General features: G+C 50.0%; 1 pseudogene; it reads right to left on the reverse strand.

Moving 5' to 3' along the window:
* Positions 1 to 332: 332 nt before the first annotated feature.
* On the reverse strand, positions 333 to 467 carry LOC146862976 (5.8S ribosomal RNA; annotated as a pseudogene).
* Positions 468 to 19,070: the final 18,603 nt, after the last annotated feature.

The raw sequence follows: 19,070 nt of genomic DNA on the forward strand, positions 1-19,070 counted from the left end.
GCAGGGCCATCTGGTTGCGCAGCCAGGCGACCAGATGGCCCGGGATGAACCCACGCCTAGATGGCCTGAGACAGCCGAACCCAGTCGCCTTTGCATTCCAACGACGGTGAGGGTGGCCAGGCGCTCCGAGGCCGCTGCTTGGGAGGGTCCTTCCCTGGGGCTGCTTGCCTCCCTGTACACCGGTGGCATACCTCCGTGACAGGACCCAGTGAGGGACCTTGCCATGGGCAATCGGGGGTCTGACCTTGTAGGGGGGATGAAGGGAAGTGGAGCTAACCCTGCGACTGCCCCAGCCGTGTCTGGGAGAAGCCCCAGAGCGATTAACACATGAGTGACCCTCAGACAGGCATAGCCGCAAGGTGCTTTCGAAGTGACGATGATCAATGTGTCCTGCAATTCACACTAATTCTCTCAGCTAGCTGCGTTTTTCATTGACGCGCAAGCTGAGTGATCCACCGCCAGGAGTCTCAGGCAACGTTTCAAAAACATTCACCTACCTGTGGGAGCTGGAGAGGCGGGAAGAAGGCGACGGCTGTCCGTCCACTGCCTGCGCGGCGAGACGGCCTGGGTGCCCCGTTCAAGGCTTGACACCGTTGGGAGAAAAGAAGCACTACCAGGTGCTCAGCCAGGGAGCCCCCCACTCACCCGAGGGCAAGGGGGCGCCTGGTGCGATGGGAGCAGTTAGCCCCAACGCTGCCAATCCCTCCCAGAGTAACCAGGAGGGACCACGTGAGTCTTCAAAACCCCCGCGGCCCGACCGCAAGGGATTGAGAGAGGCACAGGGGAAGCCTCCCAGGCATAGGACCCTGTCCCGGGCACCCTGCCTCACAACTGGACTGAGGACGGAGCCCAGGTTGGGGAGGCCGGCCTCCCCCAGGTGCCCCACCTGGAGCTCCTGAACCAAGCCAAGCAGGGGGAGGCTCCCAGGGCAAGACAGAACCCTGTCTCGGGCCTTTGGCAGAGTGCCAGGCCGGGGCCCAGGGCTGGAGCACCCGACCCGGGACCCAGCAGGCCCCCTGGACCCAGCCAGGGCTCCTGGGCCCAGAGGCACGGGGAAAGCCACCCCGAGCCCACAGATCCCTGCCCCGGGTGCCCTGCCATGTGGCAGGCCCTAGGATGGAGCCCGGGGTGGGGAGGCTGCCCTCCCCAGGTCCCTCAGGTGTTCTGGCTGGAGCTCCTGAAGCCAGCCAAGCAGGGGGAGGCTCCCCAGGCATGATGAAACCCTGGCAGAGCAGCGGGCTGAGGGACGGGACCCATGGCTGGCGCACCTGACCCGGAGCCCGGCGCGGCCACTGGAACCAGCTGGGTCTCCCAGGCCAGAGGCACAGGGGAAGCCTCCCTGGGCCCGCAGGACCCTGTCCTGGGTGCCTTGGCATGTGGCAGGCCCAAGGATGGACCCCGGGCTGGGGCAAAGTCCTGGCCTGTCCGGCTGCCCTCTGAGGACCACTAGACCAAGAGGGGTTCCAGAGTACCCTGTCCCAAGTAATTCGGAGGAAGGGTACCCCCCTTTCTGGGAAACCGTGCTCACCGCCAGACTGCGGGGACCAAAGGCGCAGACATGCCTGACCTCCTGGAGCCCTGGCTGGGATCGGGGAGGCAAACAAGCCCTCATCGGGACTTCCAGGACAGCCCGGCCATCTGGTCGCCCCATTGGAAAGCATTGCGCATGACCAGATGGCCGAGGTGAAAGGCGCAACCAGATGGTCGGGCCTGAAGGACACCAATCTGCCCACTCAGAGCCTTCGCTGGAGGGCTTTCAGCTACCTTTTGGAGGGCTTGGAGGCTCTGTGTCCCAATGGCTTGGGGACCCCGGCTGGGCCTCGGGCCTGGGGCTGCGGACGGGGGTCCCCAACGGACCTCCAACTCGGGGTCCCCCAGGCACCTTGACAAGCGGGCAAAGCAGGAGGGAGCCCTGCTTGAGCCCGAAGAACCCCCGTCCTGGGACCATGGTGGAGCAGGGGGAAGGAGCCCGGTCCCCTGGGTCCAGCTGGAGGTCCCGGGCCAGCACACACTGGGGAGGCCTCCCCAAGGCCCACGTCCCGGGCGCCCTGCCATGTGGCAGGCCTGAGGACAGAGCCCGGGGTGGGAGGGCACCCTCCACCCCAGGGCCACCAAGGGCCCCTGCCAGAGCTCCTGAACCCAAGCCGAGCTGGGGAATACCTGACGGGCCAGGGTGGGGGCCCCCAGCCAGAGCTCTCATGCCCGGACGCACAAGTGAGGACCGGCAGGAGCCTGTCCCAGGCACTTCGCCACGCAGCCGGCCGGAGGATGGAGCCCCGGACATTGGGGAGGTGCTGTCCAGTCCTAGCCCATCTGGTCCCCAGCTGAGAACCGCCAGCCCTTCTTTCTGTTAACCCGTGCTCACCAAGTGACGGAGGGGACCAAGGGCGCGGAGGCACCCGACCTCCCAGGGCCCTGGCTGGGATTGGGGAAGCAAACAAGCCCTCATTGGAACTTCCGGGGCAGCCCGGCCATCTGGTCGCCCCATTGGAAAGCATTGTGCGCGACCTGATGGCTGAGGGGAAAGGCGTGACCAGATGGCCGGTCCCGAAGGACGCCAATCTGCCCACCCCGAGCCTACGCAGGAAGGCTCCCGCCTGCCCTTTGGAGGGCTCGGAGACCCCGGCTGGGCCTTGAGCCCAGATCTGTGGATGGGGGTCCAAGATGGACCTCTGACCTGGGGTCCCCCAGGAACCTTGACAGGCAGGTGAAGCAGGAGGGAGGCCTGCCAAGGCCGGACAGACCTCCATCCTGGGACCATGGCAGAGCAGGGGGATGGAGCCCGGTCCCCTGGGCCCGGCCAGAGGTCCCGGGATGGCATGCGCAGGGGAGGCCTCCCCAAGGTCCGCTTCCCGGGTACCCGGCCACGCAGCAGGCCGCAGGATGGAGCCTGAGGTGGGGAGGGTACCCTTCACCCCAGGGCCACTAAGGGCCCCTGACGGAGCTTCTGAACCCAAGCCGAGCTGGGGAACACCCAACGTGCCCCGGGCCCATGGCAGAGGATAGGACAGAGCCCAGTGTAGGGAGCGCCTGGCCAGAGCTCTTGGGCCCAGATGCCCAAGGGAGGACCGCCCAGGCCCGATGGAGCCCATCCTGGGCACTTTGCCAAGCAGCGGGCCGGAGGACGGAAGCCCGGACGGGGGAGGTTTTTGCCCAGCCCTTGCCCATCTGTTCACCGGCTGAGAGTCCCCAGCCTGTGAGGGGTTCCGGCATACCCTGTCCCTAGTATTATGGAGGAAGGGTACCCTCTTTTCTGGTAACCCGTGCACACCGCGAGACTGAGGGGACCCAAGGCGTGGACGCGCTCCGCCTCATGGAGCCCTGGCTGGGATCGGGGAGGCACACAAGGCCTCATCAGGACTTCCAGGGCAGCCTGGCCACCTGGTCGCCCCATTGGAAAGCATTGCGTGCGACCAGGTGGCTGAGGGGAAAGGTGTGACCAGATGGCCTGGCCTGAAGGATGCCAATCTGCCCACCCGAGCCTTCGTGGGAGAGATCCCGCTTGCTTCATGGGGGCTCATCAGAGCCCTTAGCTGGGTCTCGGGCACAGGACTGTGAGGGAGGGGCCCCCGATGGAACTCCGACCCAGAATCTGCAGGCACCCCGACATGCAGGCAAAGCAGGGGAGGCCTGCCCAGGCCTGATGGACCCCAGTGACGGGCACCCGACCCTCGGCTGGCCATAGGATGTGGGCTCCCACACACCAGATCCTGCCGAAGCCTAGGTTCCGGAACTGGTCCCTGCTTCTGAACCCAGCCAGGCCGGGGAGGGGAGAAACCTTTTTCATGAGAGAAAGGGGATTGAGGAACGGATTGGACACTAGTTCTAGAAGAGTCAATTAGTCATTCAATATCCCCCAGCGGAGAGGAGACAGATACAGAATGCATGATGTTACTTGGGGCAGTAGACTTTTGATTTGATTTGATTTGATTTAGACTGACTCATTCCAGTTCCAAGATACTTAAACTGTATATTTGAGTTGTTTAGAGAGGAGGACTGTTGTAATGTGCTTATTTTCATTGCATTCTCCCTACACTGGTTCTCTGCCTAATATTAATAGCCACTAAACTATCAATTATGTTCCTGTCTGTAAAGGTCAGCTCAATCATATCATGATGTAAATCACTTGTAGAGTTTCTCTAAGCACTGAGGGGCAGATTTACAAGCCCTTTGTGCCTCATTTATGCCGCTGTTGCGTCACTTTTGTGACGCAGTGGCAGCGCAAATCCTGTGCCATGGTGCGGGGTACTTACAACGTGACGCATCTCGGAGATGCGTCACGTTGTAAAGCCCTGCGCCACATGTAGGCGTTCCTGCGCAGGGGGGGGGCGTTCCGGCGCAGGAACACCTCCTAAAAGTGGCTGAGTGAAATCTCCAAGTTTTCACTCAGTCACTTTTAGGCCCATGCTGCGTCAAAACCCTGCGCCTGCCTGAAGCAGGCGTAAGGATTGACGGGGGGGTAGGGCCCCGGGGGTAGGGCCCCCCCAGGGCCCCCCCAGATCATTGCTGGAGCTGCGTCGCGCTTGCGACGCAACTCCAGCAATGCGCCACTTAGGCGGCACAGATGCGTCACGCATCTGTGCCGTTTTTGCCCCATGGTGCGCCGCATTGTAAATGCGGCGCATCCATGGTGGCGGAGCTGTGGCGCACAATAACTGGCACATCCCTGCTGATATGCAGGGATGCGCCATTTATTGTAAATATGCCCCTAAGAATATCATCCCGACTGACAGAGTGGCAGCCCCTCACGTGTTTTATCCTATGTATAGCTTTATTTTTAATGAAATCCTCATCCTCAAAGCAAGTGTGAGAGGGCAATTTGGGGACATTAATCCTAGCTATTGAATTGGTAGAGAAAGGAAGTTTGCTATTAGCCACCGAAACTGATGGATGATTTCTCACTCATGGTAAAATGGAGACGTTATTTGGTATACCGAGATTTGGGTGGAGACTTGATGGTTTTGATAGATGGAAACTACCCTGCAATCTAGTTATCATAGCAAATCATGGAACCCAGAGCTCAGTAAACTCCTCTCAGGATCTTTAATTTGCCTCGGGCCTGTGTCGGAAACTTGCCCAAGGCCAGCAGGTCCCAAGGCTGTTCTTAGGGGATGGTCCGAGTGCATGGGTACCTGGTTGCTGATGTTTCTCGAATGTCTAATGTGTTCTTGCCCCTGAAATAAGGAGTTGGTACATCAAATGTGTCAGGCGCACTATCATAAGCTTAAGCTCCCCTACCTCTGCTTTTAGCTCCATGATGTGTGACATATAATTAACAGGCTCAGGAGAAGGGGGGAGATAATGATGTGGAGATTGGTGTGGACCTATCTTAAGGATCAGGAGTTGCCTGCTCCTCAGTCAGCTCCAACAAAGGAAAAAACCCATTTTGAGAGAATACAACATCGCCTGAGGGAGGGACTGTAACGCATCTGAGGCTGACCCTGACTGCTCCTCTGCAGGGGGATAATCAGCGCGCATGCAGGGTTTAGCTTTCCCGTGTAGTGTTTTTACCAGTTTCTTTTTATAGTAACTGGAAAGGGTTTTAGAAGGTTGCTTTGTCTTACCCGTACGGTCACATTTTAGGGGCCAGAATCAGCACTAATGATAGATTCAACTTCCTCTTTCAGGCGCTCAGCTTCCTTGAGTGTGCAGTTACTTGAATCCGAGTAAGCCTTACTATGCCTTGCAATAACCTGCGCTACATCAGCTGCTTTGTGCTGCGATGTTATACATTGTAAGGTGGTTGGGAATCAACTAAACCAAACTGCCCCCAAACCTGTTGGTGAAACCACAAATCAATTAATCTACAAGAAAAGAACATTTTCTAAAAAAAGTAAAACAGCAAAATAAGTAGGTCAAAAGTCCGAGGAGTGTTTTATTATGATTGAAGCCTGTGTGCAAGTTGTGTGTCTCCTCTAGGGCCAAATACAAATGGAAAGGGGGGGCTTTTGGCCCCCCCGCCTGCATGGCTGTGCGGCGACCTCCCCCCGGACTACTCGGTGGTGGGGCGCGTCACTGAGGGGGCGCGCCCTACCGCCGATTGGCTGCCTGAATGACCCGGATGTCGTTAATCGACATCCGGGTCGGAAGGGAGGGGGGCGGGCCACTGGGGGGGGGATAAAGCGGTGGGGAGCGCCCAGGTGACCCCCTTGTTCCCTGGACGCTCCCCCGCATAGGACGTGCCCCGGCGCCCGGGGCGGATAACTTTTCGCTTGTTTTATTTTTAATCTGCAGGTTCGCTTCGTGGTGAGGATTCGCGTTCGCGTCGGACGGCAGTGAGTGGCATCAGGAGCACGAAGAATCGCCGGACGGCCTCGTGGGGTCCGCTAGGAGGCATCGTGTGTTCCTGGGATACGATTTCGCGATCCGGAAGCGACGGAGGCATTCTGTGGTCCGCGTCCCACGAGCGTGTGATCCGGCGTCGGCAGCGTGCACGGAAGGTAGCAGGTACTGGGAGGCAGTGGCACGCCCCTCCTGCGATCGTGCGCTGAGTGTGTGAGGTCCCAGGCGTTTTTATTTTGAATTTGCGTATGGCACCGCAGATGTTTCTGATTTCTGCATAGATTGATGCCGCCGGTCATTACAAGGAAGAGTGTTAGATTACACACCCTCTTTTAAACGTGCATGGGCATAGCCAACAGGCCTGAATCTGATGTTCCCATGCTGTATTTAATGCCGGAAATAGAAATACAGAGAGCCTGAAAGAGAGCGACAATATATTGGTGTCGTGTTTGATGGGGGAGGTTTGATACGCATTACTTGACCAGGACCCCATTCAGCTATACATTAAGGTGGTTTTACCTAGCCTCGACTCGAAGACAGGACCTCTGGTGATTCTTAGCAATTCACTTAATCTCCCCGTGCCTAACAAAAGCAAGGATTGGTCGATCATAGGTGCAACTAAGTCTGTTACTGAGCTCAGTTTTAAGTACTCGTAGTACACATTAATATTGAAAGAGAAAGGGGCTGAAACACGCGCGCGCATACTCATGACGTCACCGGATGGCGCAGAGTAAGGGCCCTCCTTTAGTGGGTAAATGAAGTTCACGGCGTGGACCGGGTAATTACCGGGCCCGGCTGCGCATGCGCACACCTGTAGGGGAGGCGCAGCTAGTAGGACCTGACACCGGTTAGCGACCTTGCCATATGGCCCAGAAATGTTAGTATACAAAATGCAGAGGAGGATGTTAGATTCGGTTAGGAAACAATCTGTATTAGAGTCTTTGTTAAGGATAGACACTCACACCTGTTGACAATTATGTATCTAATGTCCTGCTGAATTTTGTATAACCGTTTATCATGCAAGTTTGAAATTTATTGTTTTTGTACTTAATAAATACGGCCGGGGGGTTTCGCGACCCCCCGCCTTCCAAAGATACCACGTCTGGGTGCTGTGTCCGGGGGTGGTGTGGTCATAGGGGGAGGGCGGTAGCCAGTCACTGACCATGTGGAAAGGGGGGGCTTTTGGCCCCCCCGCCTGCATGGCTGTGCGGCGACTTCCCCCCGGACTACTCGGTGGTGGGGCGCGTCACTGAGGGGGCGCGCCCTACCGCCGATTGGCTGCCTGAATGACCCGGATGTCGTTAATCGACATCCGGGTCGGAAGGGAGGGGGGCGGGCCACTGGGGGGGGGATAAAGTGGTGGGGAGCGCCCAGGTGACCCCCTTGTTCCCTGGACGCTCCCCCGCATAGGACGTGTCCCGGCGCTCGGGGCGGATAACTTTTCCCCACCCACCATCCCTGGAGTACGTGGTTGATGTGTTGCTAGCCCAACTAGCGGGCATTGGGCGCGGGAAATTGTCATGAGATGTTAGTTTCTGATGAGGTTTTTCTGTTAGGACTTTTTCTCCCATTGTAGTGATCAATATGGTATTGTGCAGTTATGTTCTTGACTATGCTTTTTTGCAGGCCTTTTTCTCCCAAGGTAGCGAATGATATTGGATTATGTGTAACTGTTGCAGTCGTGTTTAGGTCTTTTCTTTCCCTTGTAGCTTTATGATGTTATACATGACCTGTGATTTTAGTCAGTGTAGTTGTCCTTTAGAATTTTCTCCCTTAGGTCGTCGTATTTATTAGGTATGATGGGCATGCGGTAAGGTCATGACCGGTGAGCAACTATTTGAAGGTCTGAGGGGGCGGGCATCATCCTACGGAGGTGCCCGCCCAGGGGGAGGGGCCATTGGCCCCTCCTAGAACTTCAGGGGCAAGGTAACTGGTGCTTCAAAGGGGCGCGGGTTGGGGAGTCACGCTTTCCTTAGGCTGGTAGCCACCCCGCGCGCGCATACTCATGACGTCACCGGATGGCGCAGAGTAAGGGCCCTCCTTTAGTGGGTAAATGAAGTTCACGGCGTGGACCGGGTAATTACCGGGCCCGGCTGCGCATGCGCACACCTGTAGGGGAGGCGCAGCTAGTAGGACCTGACACCGGTTAGCGACCTTGCCATATGGCCCAGAAATGTTAGTATACAAAATGCAGAGGAGGATGTTAGATTCGGTTAGGAAACAATCTGTATTAGAGTCTTTGTTAAGGATAGACACTCACACCTGTTGACAATTATGTATCTAATGTCCTGCTGAATTTTGTATAACCGTTTATCATGCAAGTTTGAAATTTATTGTTTTTGTACTTAATAAATACGGCCGGGGGGTTTCGCGACCCCCCGCCTTCCAAAGATACCACGTCTGGGTGCTGTGTCCGGGGGTGGTGTGGTCATAGGGGGAGGGCGGTAGCCAGTCACTGACCATGTGACAAGCATGAAGACCCAATCACAGTGGAACAGTAAGTTTTGGCATCCCAAAAATTATCTTAAGCACCGTACCTTCCAGAGAATGAACCAAAGTGGGTGGCCCAGCCCAGCCTCTATAGGGCACTGACGGGCGCAGGACGGCCCCTGGTTTTGCCCGGGTTTTCCTCCAGTAGGGTAGCAGAGGCGCTTTTGAGTGATGAGAGGTGGTCCCGCCCCCTGGAACAGTAGTGTGCAGCCGCACTCCTCGCATGTGGTTTGATGTGTGGAGTCCCCAGGTGATGTGAGGGTCCGTGGGGGCAATACCCCCCAGAATTAGTCTTCAGTGTGTCCCACATGGTGCGATTGCAGAGGCGCTTTTGAGAGCGATGAGAGGAGGCCTGCCCCTTTGAACAGCAATCTGCAGCCGCTGCCCCTAGCACATGGGTTGATGGGGGATGGAGTCCCAAGGGTTCTGTCATGGTCCGTGGGGGTAGTGCATCCCAGAATTAGGCTGCAATGTGCCCCACACGGTGGGATTTCGGAGGTGCTTTTGAGCGCGGTGAGAGGAGACCCGCCCCCTGGAACAGTAGTGTGCAGCCATACCGCCTGGCACGTGGGTCGATAGGGGATGGAGTCCCCAGGTGCTGTCAGTGCTCACGGGGGAGGTACATCCCAGAATTAAGCTTCAATGTGTGAAAGAACATTCTGGATCCTTAAACCTCCTCTTGGTATGCCCTGTCAGGATGTGAGAGGATACCCGTGACTTTGGATTGCCTGCTGCCAGGTCTTCTTTGTCCCCTGGGTCATGTACTCATAGAGCAATTGGTTCATGATCTTGGGCTCCTCTTTCACAACCTTTAGATCAGCAGAATGACCTTGAACTTTCTTATGCGCTCAGATGCTGTGCTGGACAGATGGCAGGTTTGCGGGAGTGGATGCCAATTTCCAGCAAAGGATTGAAATGGATTGAAAATCCTTAAAAGGGCTATCAGGAGATATATTGTTGATCAACTTGGCCGGTTACATCTGGTATCAGCCTCAGTACTATGAGTTTCCTGAGGCCCCACAGGAATAAAAAAACTGAGCAGTATAATCCCAGACAATATATTTCGTACCTTGAATTATTGGTCTGTATTTCCAACCATAATAATTGCACGTGTAAGGGGATACCATGTCACCATAAAGGATGTCATAAAAATGTGTTATTTTTGCCTGCCGACTTCACTGCCAGTGTGTACAAAAAGCCATTTTACAACATCCGTGAGTCACCTGAGCACCATACTGGGCGAATCCATAATCTCTGAAAGGCAGGTTGGGTGTGGTACTAAGTTTACCGATGTTTGTTCCCAGTGTTAGGAATGTGATGCTTATGAATAGACTGCAGGAGGATGTTAAGCACATGAGACAGAGATTTGGGCACGTTGCTTTTGAGTCTCATAATAAATTGTCAGCATGTATTGCCATGGGATAATGACATGAAGTGCAGTGATATTGACAAGCATTGATTGACGATGGATGTACACATTGAAAATCTTGGGGCTGCTGGATGGGAAATATGATGTGCTAGGGGTTACTGTAAGTAAGTAAGTAAGTAAGCAAGTGAGGGTTTTATATAGCGCTCGATTGCCGAGGCGTCTTGGCGCTGGAGAAACATAGGAGAACAGGGGAGTCCATAGGTGCAAGCTCCTCTACTAAACTGGAAAAAGCCAAGTTTTTAAAAGGATACGGAATTTGGAAAGCGTAGGTTGAGATCTAATATCCAACGACAACTTGTTCCAAAGTTTAGGGGCCAAATATGAGATGCCTCTACCACCCCATCTGGCTTTCCTCCATTTCGGAATTTTAACCAAGGGTTGATTAGCAGATCTTAATGAGCGTCCTGGACAGTACCATTGGAAGAACTTGCGGTACGCCATAGGACCCTCACCATACAGAGTTTTGTGGACCAGGCAGAGAGCCTTAAATTCGACACGCTGCTTAACAGGAACCCAGTGAAGGCTCCTAATGGCCCCAGAAATATGATTGAATTTAGGGATGTTAAGTAATGTCCGGGCAGCAGCATTCTGAAGGGATTGCAGCTTACTCAGTTGCCGCTTATCAATCCCAAGATAGAGAGCATTGCAATAGTCAATGCAAGATAGTACAAGAGCAACCACAACAGTTTTCCTCAGCTCCATTGGGAGAAATGGTAGAATCTTCCGTAGGATTTTTAATGTAAAATAACATGCTGAGGTGACTTGGTTAATCTAAGCGGAGAAATTAAGCTGTGTGTCCCAAAGCGCTCTCAGATTTCTCATCTTGTCTACTGGTGACGGACACTCTCCTGCCTCCATTGGCCACCAGGCTTTATTCCAAATCGGAGGGCCATTTCCAAACTCCATGACTTCGGTCTTCAGTGTGTTTAGTTTCAAATAGTTGGCATCCATCCATTGTGTGATGCAACCAAGACAACCATGAAACCTTGCCGATGGCACCTCACTAACAGAAGAAATTGAAACTATGATTTGCATGTCGTCGGCATAGGACACAAGAGAAAAACCAAAGTCTCTAACTAGATTGGCCAATGGCGTCACATAAACATTGAAAAGGGTGGGTGAAAGTGCTGACCCTTGTGGGACTCCGCACGGGAGATGAAAAGTATCCAATTTAAGATTATCCCAGTAAACCTGATGTTCTCTATTTGCCAGGAAAGAAGAAAGAAGAGCCAGTGCCTTATCCTTGATCCCACTTGCCTTCAGCCGTTGCGTGAGAATTAGATGGTTCACCGGATCAAAAGCAGCTGACAGGTCAAGTAGGATCAGGATTGCTCTTCCACCACTATCAATTTGCATGCATAGTTCTCCCGTAGACACAACCAGTGCGGACTCTGTAGAATGGTCTGAACAGAACCCATGTTGTGATATGTCCAGAGTATTAGAGATAAGAATATCTGATTAATGGGTTTATCCAAAACCTTGGCCGCCAGAAGGAGGCAGGAGATAGGCCTATAGCTCTTGACATCCCTTGGATCCATAGAAGGCTTCTTTAAAATAGGCCTAATACAATCTTTCGTCCATACTGTAGGGAAATCTCCTGATCCTACAATGGTATTTAGTAAGGGAGTCAGAAAGGAGCTTGCTAGCCGAGAGGCCTCATGAATTATAATCGGTGAACAGGGATCTTCTAGTGAACCAGACTTAATGGACAGTAGAAGATTATTTACTTCATCCTGTGTCACTTGGGAAAAACTGGATAAATTGTTACGAGTACCTGACCCCTCCTCACTGTCCTGAACGACTGGAATAGGGGGGCCAGAAACCAGTCGCTCCAATTCGTTGTATATTGTGTACACCTTTGACTGAAAAAACCCTGTCATTTGATCACATACATTTTTATCGGGATAAAACAGATCACCTTGTTGTAACTTGGATAGAGAAGTGACAGTCTTAAAAAGTTCTCTGGTGGAATTCTTTGCCTTGTCAATCTGTGGACATGTAGAATGAAGAGCTGGGGCACATGGACAGACTATGTAAGAGATGAGGAATGAGGATTGACAGATAATGAGTTAGCACTGAAGAGTGAGGGATAACAAAATAGAGTTGAGTAGGTGGGTGAGGAATAAGGGATGACAAGTGAGGGTTCAGAAGCTAGAGTTGAAGAATGGGCTGAGGAATGAGGGCCAATGAGTGAAGGATAAGGAAAGAGGGACGAGGAGCAAGAAAGGACAGATTGGAGATGGGGTTGGCTGAGGAAGGAATGGGAACTGAGAAGTAAATAATACAGATGTCCTCCAAAGGAACTTTATAAATCCTTGCCTTTTAACTAATCAGAACCCGTTTTACTTGTTGCGGGGCTGGTGGTATCACCACACAAAATCATGCTCTATTCCATATAAATTGTAATGAGGATCATTAAACGTCTTTGTATTTGAAAAACAACCTTCTCATACTGCATGTCTTTGTACCACAAACGTCTCATATTGCACGTGCTATGTTGTAAGATAATTTATTCTCTTTTAAGTGCATGATATAAACTTCACGGAATCTCACATCCATTTTAGGGCATGAAATATATTTTTCAATATGTCCTTTCATTTCAATCCATGCCATATTCATTTAAACACTGGTCATATTTATTTCAATATGTTCGTTATTCTTGTCATTGCATACTACATTTATTTCATGGGGTTTCATATTATCTTCAAGGAATATCTTATTTATTTTAAAGTGCATTATATTCATTTTGACACCAGCCATATTCATTAACAACATATACAATATTTATTTCAACATGTCTCATAAATTATTTCAACCATTGTCATTTTCATTTCATCACTTGGCATATTCAGCTCAATGCAAGTTAGAGTGTCTTCAGAATGTGCCATATTTATTTTTATTTATTTATTTAATTTATATAACGCAACAGCTACCCAACAAGGGTTTCCCGGCGCCTAGACACGAAAAACTAAAAAGGGAAGTAGTTATTGATTAAAAAGCCAAGTCTTCAGTGAACGACGAAAGTGGGGATACGAAGGTTCACCACGTATAGTAAGAGGAATTGAGTTCCAGAGAGAGGGCCCCAAAACAGAAAAGGATCTACCTCTCATTCTGGAAAGTCTGAAACTAGCAACGAGAAATTTTTCAAGGGAGGCAGAGCGAAGATGACGAGTTGGAACATAAGGACAGACAAGAGTCTGTAAATAGTCTGGTGCTAAGCCCCATTTGATTTTAAACATAAAGGTCAGAGCTTTGAACTCAATCCGCTTGTCGATTCGAAGCCAATGCAGGTCGCGGAGATGATGGGAGATAGAAGAACATCTAGGAACCCCACACAGGAGTTGGGCAGCAGAGTTTTGTACAAGTTGCAGCCTACGGGACACCGCCTTATTTGCACCCAAAAACAGAACGTTACCGTAGTCCAGCCGTGAAGTAATAAGAGCATGGACTACGGTTTTTTGGGTGTCTTTGGGCAGCATCCAGATAATTTTACGCAACCATTTCAAGATGGTAAAGCAGGTACCTGCAACTTTGATTGCTTGATGATGCATTTTCAAGGAGTCATCAATATAGAAGCCCAGGTTACGGACATGGTTGACAAGACGAGGAAGAGAACCCAACTCGTTCGGCCAGTGATATGAGCCCCAAAGATCCTTCTGCTTGCCTAGAATAAGGACCTCCGTTTTATTTGCATTTAGCATAAGATAGTTGTTGTTCATCCAGACAGCGATTTGGCGTAGGCCCAACTGGAGAGCAGAGAAAGAAGAGAAAGAGTCTGATTTGGAAAGCGAGAAAATAATTTGAGAGTCGTCAGCGTATGTAAAAAGAGACAGTCCTGCATTACCAGTAATGTCAGCAAGAGGCCTGACATACAGATTAAAGAGCAAGGGGCTCAAAATGGAGCCCTGAGGAACTCCAAAAGGTGAAGGAAAGACGTTGGAACTGTCCGACGCAGAAAAGACTTGAAAAGTGTGGTCAGTAAGGAAGGAGGATAGCCAGTCCAAAGCAGAACCGCAAATGCCAAGGGATTTCATAGTGTTAAGCAGGATGGGGTGAGAGATGGTATCGAAAGCCGCGCTCAGATCTAATAGTATGAGCGCGACTGTATCACCAGAATCCAATAGATTACGCAGTCTTTCTGTGACGCCTAAGAGTGTGGTCTCAGTCGAGAAACCAGCACAAAAGCGAGACTGTGAGGAATGGAGTATTTTATTGGTATCCACAAACTTGGCGAGATGAGTGTGGATATGTCTTTCCAAAAACTTAGAAAAGATAGGTATGAGAGAGATAGGTCGAAAATTAGATAGAACTTTGGGATCAGCAGCAGGATTTTTTAACAGAGGGACAACCATAGAATGCTTCCAGATCGACGGAACAGTAGATGATTGCAAGGAAGAATTAAGAACTTCCATAATAACCTGAAGATGGACGGGATCAAGTTGTTTAATAATGGAAATGGGTAAAGGGTCATTTGGAGAGCCAGATTTTATTGTACCAAGAATGGAAGCAAAAGACTCCAGTTCCAAAAGAGGCCAGAAGGCCAATTGGGAGGAGACACTAGAATGTTCCTGAAAAGTGTCAGCCAGAATAGAAGTGGACATCAAGCAGGTCAGGGAGGAATGAGCTATTTCTGAATGGATAAGCTCTATTTTGTCTGAAAAATAAATAGCAAGATCCTCACATAGTTGCTTGTCAAGAGGCAGGGACTTCGCTATGGTCTGAGCGCCAGCGAGGTTTTTTACTAAGCTAAAATGTGTCTTTGGACGATTAGTAGCAGTATTGATAGTATTGCAAGTGTATGCAGCTCGCGTAGAGTTGCATAAATCATGATAGGTTTTCAGAGAATTTTTGTATGCTCTTTTCAGATCCTGGGCATAGTTTTGACGCCATTTCCTTTCTAATACTTTACATTTAGATTTTTCAATTTTAAGACTATCGGTGAACCATGGAGCAGGAGGGTTATGATAGGTCAATTTTTTCTTTATAGGAGGAAGGCATATATCAACAGCATGGGACAGCCAACTGTGAATATTTTTTGCAGAAACAGATACCTGTGGATTAATGGAAGGGGTATTTTCGCTTAGTAGGTTATTCAAAATGTTATTATCGATTTTTTTCCAGTCCCGATTAAAAAACATGGACTGGGAGAAGGCAGAGGGTAAGCTGACAGGAGCCAGAATTTGGAATTTCAGTAAGAAGTGATCCGACCAGAGAATAGGTATCGCTGGTTCACATACAATAGATGTAACATTGGAAAAGATAGGATCTAGGAAATGTCCGGCTTTATGAGTAGGGCCGGAATTACAAAGGGTCACATTCATAGCTAAAAGATCGGCAATGAGATTGGAACATGTGACATTTGTGGTGTCTTCTAAATGGAGATTCAGATCGCCAAGTAAGGAAAAATTAGTGGATGTCATAAGCAAAGATGATACCAGACCAGGCAAAGTAGCCGACCACAGTGAGGAGGGACCTGGAGGGCGATAAATCAAAAGCCCTGAGAAAGAAAGTTTAGGCGTAAGTATAAGTTTAAATGATGCGGCTTCACAGTTGGGAAGGATTGACAGATTCTAATTTGCATTGGAAAAGATGTTTATAGATAACAGCAATCCCCCCGCCTATCCCAGTGGTTCTGTCCAATCTGGCGATGGCGTAATTGGAAGGAAGAGCAGTAGCTATGTCAGGCCCAGAACTGTCGTGAAGCCAAGTCTCAGTTAGAAAGAAGGCGTCTGGCGAATCCTCCAAAAGGAGGTCAAAAATGAAACTTTTATGCTTAGGAAGGGAGCGGCAGTTTAAGCTTAAAAAGCGAAACTTAGGAGCAGTGTTTTCGAGTGTCGTGGTTGTTCTGCAGTCATACTCCAAAGAGTGGATCAAGGAGAAGGAACAATGAGACAAGTATGGGCAAAGGCGTTATCAACAGCTAAGGGAATGCAATCAGCATGACAAAATCGGTCGTAATGCTAACCTTGGAGACCTTGGAGAAAACAGAGGGGCAGGGATTCTAGCCCCTAGCCCCGGTCGGCCGCGGACGGGCGCAGACGGGCGCAGACGGGCGCAGACGGGCGCAGACGGGCTTGCCTTTGGCGCACCTTCGGCGCGCCGCCGGCGCGCCCGCTGAGCGGGTCAACAGGCATGAATGATAAAGCCTGCAAAGTGATCACGTGCCCGAAAAGTCCGGTAATGCCCCGCCTCCCTACCAACCAACAAACCAGAATTCTTCCGCAATCTGCCTCCACAAACAAACGGGAAAGCCCGTGGTGGAATGGGGAGTAGGCGGAGTAGGAAAGCTCTTTTTCACGAGTGGAGAGTGAGAGAAAGAATCTAACAGTTGCGTTCTCCCAATACAACTTTTTTTCACTATGGACAACTGTAGTCTGAGACTGTATTCCCCATCCGGGGGTACAGTTTTATCGCGATGGTCCTACTGTATTAGCGTCAGTTGGAATATCAAAGATATTGACGGAAACGCCTCACTCACATAATAGTGACATGCTTCATCATCGGCGTTACCTCCACACCCAGATAAGGTGATACTATCTGGGCGGACTCAACCATAGATATACCGGGAGTTCTGATAAGTAGGTCACTGGTTTATGAGGCGAACCAGATTTTTTTGTTGTATTCGTTAAAAATATCTACAAGTGTACCTCCTCTTGATCCTTTATTCTGAGGCACTTGTGATATAGATAAAAGCCAAATATTGGGGTTTATTTTGAACCTTCTTGTGTTCAATTATACCCTCTGTTTAATGCCAACATGTTTCGGCCCTCCCTAAATTGCCCAGTCGGGTCTGGGGCCTTCGTCAGGGCGTGGTGTTAATACAGCCTACTTATGAGTCCTAATTTGGGCTTATTACATGTGTTCCATGCACACCAAATGTGAGGCCTAATGCACTCACCTGTATGTCTTTTGTTCGAACTCCAGTAGTATTTCTATAAGGAGTAAAAAAGATCTCTTTAAAATACACTCGCATCTCTAGTTCAAGTATATCATGACTACTGTGCAACTGTAGTGCTCATAGGTTTTTCAATGATATCGAGTGATTTGGTGCCAACTGACTAAGTGCTCACTAATCAATTGTATGTGAGACTATTTGTTCGTGTTGCATATTTTTATGCCATCTCCATTACATTTGCAACCTCAAAAAAGACTTCCACCGCCTTAAGCAATGCTCTAATCCATATTTGTGATGTTTGCAGAAAAACACAGAGTTCTTCTTAGTTTATAGGGGACATATCCATTATTTACCTATGGGTTCCGCATAATCTGTTTGTAAATCAACTCATCCGAGTTTCAGTTGTGCTCACACGTGCTCCATTTTATGTGTGGTCCTTATGTGCTCTTATCCATAGGTTGTAGCCGCGTGTTGAGTGCTCATAACTCTATTTATTGTGTGTCAAGAAAAACTACCACTTCAATAGAAATCTAGCATCCTGCTTGGTGCAATGCTCACCTACTGGTGGATGCTAATTAAGCATCATGCAGGCTGGAGTGTGTCAAAGGTGGCGTCCTGTAGTCACACACTGCATTAAATAACAAAGGTTTAGTTGTTTCAAACATCCTGTCTTAACCTTTCGTTTGAGTGTGTGTCTCCAAAGTCTTCTGAACTCACACAGGATTTCTTTATATATTATTTACACCCCCTTCTATAATGCATGTCGGGTGAAGGAAGGGGAACTCATGTGGACAGTATTTTTCAAAGTCCGCTCGTTTCTGTTCTCCCCCCTTACTATGGTAATTTATAACTTCAGTCTTATTGCTAAATTTGTGTTCTCTGTAATTGCCGCCCTCAATTGGCTACATAATGCCCGGTGGGTCTTCTATGTTTGCAGAGTACTCGTGTGATTTCCCATTCCACTTGTCACCGTGAGCTGATTTCACGTGTTTCCCATGGTATCGCTAAATTTACGGTTTCACATCCAGGAGACAAACAGTGGGCGTGTCCCCCGTGTTACCTCTAAAATCCAAGGACCCGTACACGTCTTATTTGACCCTTAATTATTAAGACAGCGAAGAGACTCTCTGACGCCCTCCTCGTGGAAATTAAGACATTGGAAAATGGATTAAAAACTCAAATAACGATCGCACAATTCAAAAAGAAATTGGAGGAAAACAACAAAATCATAAATGAGTACAAAGAATACCTAACCCAAGCCAAAATTACAAAGTTCCAGAAGGACCTAAAAAGGTTCCAATTTGAAAAAACCTTCCCATACTCCAAAGAAGATTACAACCCCACAGAGAAAGAAAGATCAGACCTTTCAGATACAGAAAGTACAGGATCTGAAAAATATTCTAGTGATTCATCCTTTGAAGAACGGAAGGGAAAGAATTGGAGAAGAGGAAACAGGTCCAGAAGAAATCGAGGAGTATACCAACCAATGGGCCAGTATCAACAACCACCCCCATTTGGATGGAACCCATATATGCAGCAACCTTTTCAACCTCCCCAATTTGGATACAATTGGCAACCGTACCAACAACCTTTTTTAGGGAGAGGCCCCAGGAGAGGCGGAAACAACCGGAGAGGACAAAGGGTACAATGGGAAACAAGCAGAGACGATCCCACAGTACAAGAACCCAGGCCCAGTACGAGCAAGGCTCCTCGGGAATATTAAATCTCAGCACCAGAGTACTCACAAAAACACAAGAGGAGGTTTTAAATAAAGGACTGGGTTTTGTTCCAACGAACAGAACCAACATCTTCAATGTAAGGATTGAAGTGGCTGAATTTTTCAGAAGACTACGACTATCGGTCTTTTTTGAACACAGTGAAGAGGCAACGGAACAAGAGGAAGAGGAGAAAAACACGGGTTTGAGAAGAAAATCCAGATTTACTCCACCTAATCACACGATGCCACCTGCCTTA

This window comes from Triturus cristatus, chromosome 2_2 (assembly GCF_964204655.1).
Source record: "Triturus cristatus chromosome 2_2, aTriCri1.1, whole genome shotgun sequence".
Taxonomy (NCBI): Eukaryota; Metazoa; Chordata; class Amphibia; order Caudata; family Salamandridae; genus Triturus; species Triturus cristatus.